This window comes from Oryzias latipes, chromosome 14, assembly GCF_053564925.1.
Source record: "Oryzias latipes strain Hd-rR chromosome 14, Olatipes_Hd-rR_3.1".
Taxonomy (NCBI): Eukaryota; Metazoa; Chordata; class Actinopteri; order Beloniformes; family Adrianichthyidae; genus Oryzias; species Oryzias latipes.
The window spans coordinates 6,589,435-6,595,434 of NC_136250.1; positions in this window are offsets into that span (position 1 = coordinate 6,589,435).

Here is a 6,000-nt window from a genome sequence, read left to right on the forward strand (position 1 = left end):
GGAGAAAAAGCGCATGCACCACTGGAGGCGCAGCAAGCAGTAATACAAAGCAAAAGCTGTTTGAAAGCCAGTCTGCTGTGGAAGCTTGAGGCCCAAGCCACAGGATGTCCTGCACAGTCAATATTGATACTGGCCTGTTGAAAGCACACATTCACTGGCTGGAAAAGGAAAACCATCGTGGCATTGTAATGCTTTTTTGAAAGTTACACAGGGAAGTTATTTACAAAAATGCATCCCTTTATTGTTAGTTTTAGAAATGATATTTGAACCAAAAATATATATTTTCATTGATATTTGACACTGCAACATTAATGTACTTTATACAGGACCTTTTAGATGTCTTTACAGAATTTACAATGAAGATAAAATTAGATCATTTTTATTAATCCAACTATTGGGAAATTCAAATGTTACAACATCTCCAGGGATCAAACATCAAGGTGCAAAGAATGAAAATTAGAAATGTATCAAAAAAATGAAAGGCATTTTTTTTTAATGGTAAAAACATGTTATTATTTAAACTATAGGCATACAGTATAGATCTTTGTCTATACATACATGGTATAGACATTACACTAAATATACATACATTAAAGTTTGACATTTAAGGACAACACTTATTTGCCACCATTTACATTGGGGTTGGAAAACGGCGGCTCAAATCATGGTATGCACAGCTGCAGTGAACATGCAGTAAGAGCTGAGCCCACGGCTCCAATTACACCCCCCGCCACATACACTCATTAGTATGTGCAGTGCAGTCAGCAGGCATAGGAACGTTGTGTCAAGCTTAATGAGACAACAATGAAAAAAGAGGAGTCACCACATTCAACGCGAGTCTTGTGTTTGTTATGAGATAATTATCTTTAAGGTTTCACACAAAGCAGTGGAAGTAAATCAATAGGAGTTATTCTCTCTTCCTACAAGTGCAAAATGCACAAAGCAAGTGGATTAAGAGTTTAATTTAGGAGCTTTTTTGTTGACTGCGGTTGCTGTACTGAAACTTTAAAGTAGTTCATTTGAAATTCACCTCTGAGTTGTGGGTGTGGCCCTTTTAGCGGAGCAACCATGCTCCCCCTTCCTCTTCCTGTTGCTGAGAGTTCTCTGTTTATGTGCTGTTCCGCTAGCTTCACACCCCCAACCTAACATTAGAGATGCAACATAAATGGTGAGCAATACTGGAGCTATCCAGCCTTACAATTTTGAGCCAGATGACAGCTCAGACGAGGAAAACGAGACGAACATGGATCTAGTCATCTTCAAATTGGTCCGTCCATCGTATTTGTAACCCTTGTGCTATCCTAGGCACTTTAACATTGGGAGTTGGGTCATCTAGACCCACTAGACAGTCCGCTGAACCTTTTTCCTTCAATGATTTGTGATCTTCACTGGTGTCCATGGATTACATGAAATCCTCTTCACCTTTTCTGTCATGGTAGGGATAACACGTCAAGGGTGGGGTCATCTAAGATAGCACAAGGGTTAAGTAGGCTCCTTTTCAAACAGCATTTTTTTCGTCTGCTCCTGGTTCACAATTATTTAAATTAAGAAATACTCCAAAATGCAATTTTCTTCTATACATATCCTCCATTATCCGAAAACTGCCGCAAGAACATGTTAAAAACACCCAAAACATTATTTTCATTGGAGTGGGTCTTTAATGTGCTATGCTGCTGGAATGCTTAAGCTTTGACTTGACATACAAATCTGAGCTGAAAAGATGCTGGAAGTAAACACATTTACAAAAAGTTCATTATTTGCTCATATTGCTGAAGAGAAGAAGCTGCACTTGAGATTAAATGCTTTGACATATTTTATTCCTTTGCATAGAAAAGCCCATGACATCCAACAAAAGTATTCTAGAAGTAAAGAGGAAAAAGGTTATGTTGTAGAGGATATAAGTGGAAAATTAGAATTTTATTTGAATTCAAAGCAGCATACTCACTTTGAATTACAATTTTGTATTGTAGACAACAGATTCAGCAGCAGCCAGAGAAGAGCCTTTGATTTTTTCCAGACAGCTTTGATAATTAAAATCTCAGTGCGGAAGATTACCTTGTTAGTCTGTAGGAATTTGAAAGAGAGGAAATTAGGAAGCAAAGTAGACTAATAAAAAGCAAAAGAACAGGATGACTCTAACATTGGACTAACTTAAGAACCAAGTGTGACTTGGAAAAGAAAAAGAGAAAAAAAGCCAAAAAAAAGGTTCGATCATCCTGAGACAGAAAAAGAGAAATTAGGGAGGCAGACGGAGGGAAGTGAGGGAAGGAGGCACGGATGCAAGCCTGTCTACATCTTAAACACTTCCTCCTCCATCACAAAAAAAAGGTCTGATGAACCCTTTGATAAACACGGCTTCTTAGACAGAAACATGAACCACACTCTTCAAACTCTTAGGCAGATAGAGGTGACATTTCAGTCAGCCATTTCTCCATCGGTTAATTCTGGCATTTCATGGAGAGAGACACATGCCACAAGTGTTTCCTAGCAACAGTTCGTTGCAAAAGCTCCCTTCTCCTCCACCCCCCACTCCCTCCTTCCCTGAGATACAAGTCGCAGCACTGCACCACTTGCTTCAGACCTGAAATACATTCTAATTCGCTTGCCTCGTTCTCTTCTTTTCTAGCTTTAGCAAACCATCAGAACTGCAACAAATGACACCCATATCTGCAGGAAAAACACTGGAATATATAATATATAAAATAGCTGGAATGTCCTCTCCTCAGAAGGTTAGCACACCCCAACAAAAGAATGAAATAAATGAAATATTAAAAGGAAATCAGCATCATTATGATTTTAGGAACAGACTTGCACTTTATTGTTTACCAGGTAAAAATAAAAACCTTTGTCTGTTCCAGTGTGGCTGTGTCGATTAATATAGATTTGTGTGGAGCTTGGGGAGAGAAACTTTTTCAGATAAAGCTAGCAATGTGAGTACCTGCAGATAGGGGGCACCAAATACATGTGAATTCTTGCCTCTTTAAAAGGATTTTCATTTGAGCCAAAGGGAGGACTTTCAAAGGGCATTAGAGGGTTGACTGAAGAGTCGCCAGAAGTCTCCGTCCTTCCATACATCTGCAGGGAGCAAAACAACATTTAGGCCAAGAATATCCTTTAACTTATACAAATGTCAGTTCGTGTTCCTCAACTCGCTGGAGAATTCCCAGGAAGTTGCAGAACAAGTTAAAAGCCAAGCCAAGCAGCAGGCAGCAAAAGATCACTGAGTATAACTGAAATCTTTCATCCCAGCAGCATCAGATGGGTTGCACTGTTATTGCAAATATATATATATATATAAAAAAAAAGAAATTTACAATGCAGCTGCATGTAGCAGACGTGTTAAAATCTTGCTGTTTTTCATGCAGGAATAAAAGGTTTTTTTGTCAACAGGTAACTTCTTAGAAGCTTTAAACTGTCATGTTTATTTCATGTGACTTTTCAAGGCTGCCATGACACAGTTTAGATATAAGAAAGAGGGAAAACCAGGAAGTCATAGATGACAAAGTAAAACTGGTTCACTGGAGAGACATAGAGAGATGGGGAGAGCTTTAACTTTAAAGATGGAAGCCTTTGAACTATGCATGAATGAACATAGAGTGGTAAATGTGATGGACCAGGACGATGAATGTCTTGCGTGTCAGACCCAATCATGTATGGATCAAGGCGAGGCTTCATGACTGATAGATCAGCCCAGAGGAAAGTAAGAAAATCAAACTCAACAAGGAGGGTGGCTAAAGTTCATCCCGTGGCTTTGGAAGAAAACTAAAGTCACTGCTAAAAAAAAAGCACTGGAGGATAAATGTGATTGACCTAATCAGTGTCAGAGATGCACGAAAGCAGCTAGAATAAGAAGCAACCACTTTTCTTTAAAGTGAAAGCTTAACTGTCGATGTGATCTTTCGTGGAGAAAACAGGGACATCTGTCCAAAAAAACCTCATAATTATGCTTCCAAATAAAATTTGGAATGCAGACATCCCGTTCATCACAAGACGAATTGTCGGGTTTAAATGTGGTGAGCACAAATTGATTAGTCTGCACCGTGAGGCTGCATTGACAGGCAAACAAAACAGATGTCCCCAATTTTCCCTCCCAATATTGTTGCCACAGTCACACACTGAAGGAATCGACTTTGGTAAGTGAGGCCAATGCATTACAAGTGAGCTCCAATCTATCTCCTTCTCATCTATGGAACGTCTCATTTAAAGTCTGTTCATGAAGAAGTACCTAATTACACCCACATTATCTATAATTACCTTTTCACAATTCCAAGATAAAACTCCTTTAACTTAGCTTTGTTGATCCTACACACAATTAAAAAGAAGGCCCCACTAATTCACCTATCTAGCAGGCAGAAAAAAGAAGTAACCAGTATCTCCATGGCGTAAACCATTTCAAAACCTGTTATTGTTTGTAACACTTACATATGATAAGAAATTGGAAAAATAATTGTTGATAAAAGAAATTATGCCTAATCGTAATCCTAACCCAGACATACTGTCATGGAATATTATGAATATAAAGGCATTTGTCATTGTCTTGTTGAAAAACTATTTTTTCAAAAATGTTGATACCTGCAGTGCAACATCTGTTGCTCTAGAGCAAACACAATTGTTCTGCAAGAATTTTGCCCTAAAGATACACTCCAATGAAAAAAACGTGTTTTTGTTGTTTTTTAACATGTTCTCGTGGCATTTTTCTGATGATGGAGGACAATAAAAAAGACATAAAGACAATTAAGCTTAAAATTGCATTTCTTTATTCAAATTGTTGTAAATCAGGAGCAGCTGAAAAAAAAATCCATGAGAAAAAGAGCGTATTTGTGTGTGTGTGTGTGTACCCTGGGCAGGTCACACGCTAACTGCTCCTCAAGAAGGGGAAGGGGGGCGGGGTTGCTTTACCCCAACGATCCTGGCCACAGCTCAGAGGTGAATTTCTAATGAACTAGTTTTCTATTTTAGCTAAAAAAATCATAATCAGAATTAAGGTTGGTATTGCTCTTACAAAAACTCAAGAGATTATCAGAGTGGGTCTTTAACAAATAGACTTGCAGCATAAAATGGTGTCCATGATAAAACAAATGCATACACATGGACAGACAGTTAATCTTCTAAAATATTCTCCAGAGTTTATTATTGTGGAAACATCACAATTTCTTCAACATGGAAATGAAAAATCAAATTAAGGAGGACAATGAGCAGGTCCAACATAATTTTTTTCTATAAGAAGACGTGAATGAGACATCAAAATAAATGCTGGGGGTGACACCAAGCAAGGGAAAAGCAGACTCACTTCTTTTGTTTCTTTGGTAAAGACAGCAAGTTTCCTCGCAGTCTTTACCACTTCTGTTACCACGGAGTGTGGACTAACAGACAGTAACGCACGTCGTAGAAGCCTGAACCATCTGACGCGAACAGAGTTAATTTCTGATAATGCATACTTCGCAGTCCATTATCCTGCTTAGTCCATGGTCAATTACAAAATATATAAATATTCAATCAATTCTTAGTACTTTATTCTTCTTATTTTTTCAGTTTATTTAGCTTTTTTCACAAAAGCGGACTATTTGTTATGTTGTGCTGACCAACATCGACTGCAGCAGCAAATGAAGGCAATACATTTGCTGATTGTCACGGTGTGTTACATCAGTTCAGAGAGAAAGTTCCCCTCCCAATGCTTTTTTTTGTCCAGAAGTTTGTTTTAATGAAGCCAGCGCAGTGAAATAGAACATTTAAGCTATGTGATCGGAACTTCTATTTTAGGTGTACATTATCACTGCGGATTATCACTTTTTACTCCACACCTAGCAGCCAATCAGAATTAAGTAATCACCCGGACCATAGTATAATAGCATTCAAACAATTTGTAATCTTCCCGTTGATCCAGAAAACAATATTTTCGTACAGGGCTTTATTGATGGCACGAGGTGAACCACAGCAAACGGATAGGTCAGACCCTCAAATGTTGACCTTTTCATGGGATAAAAATAGCCAAAGACATTA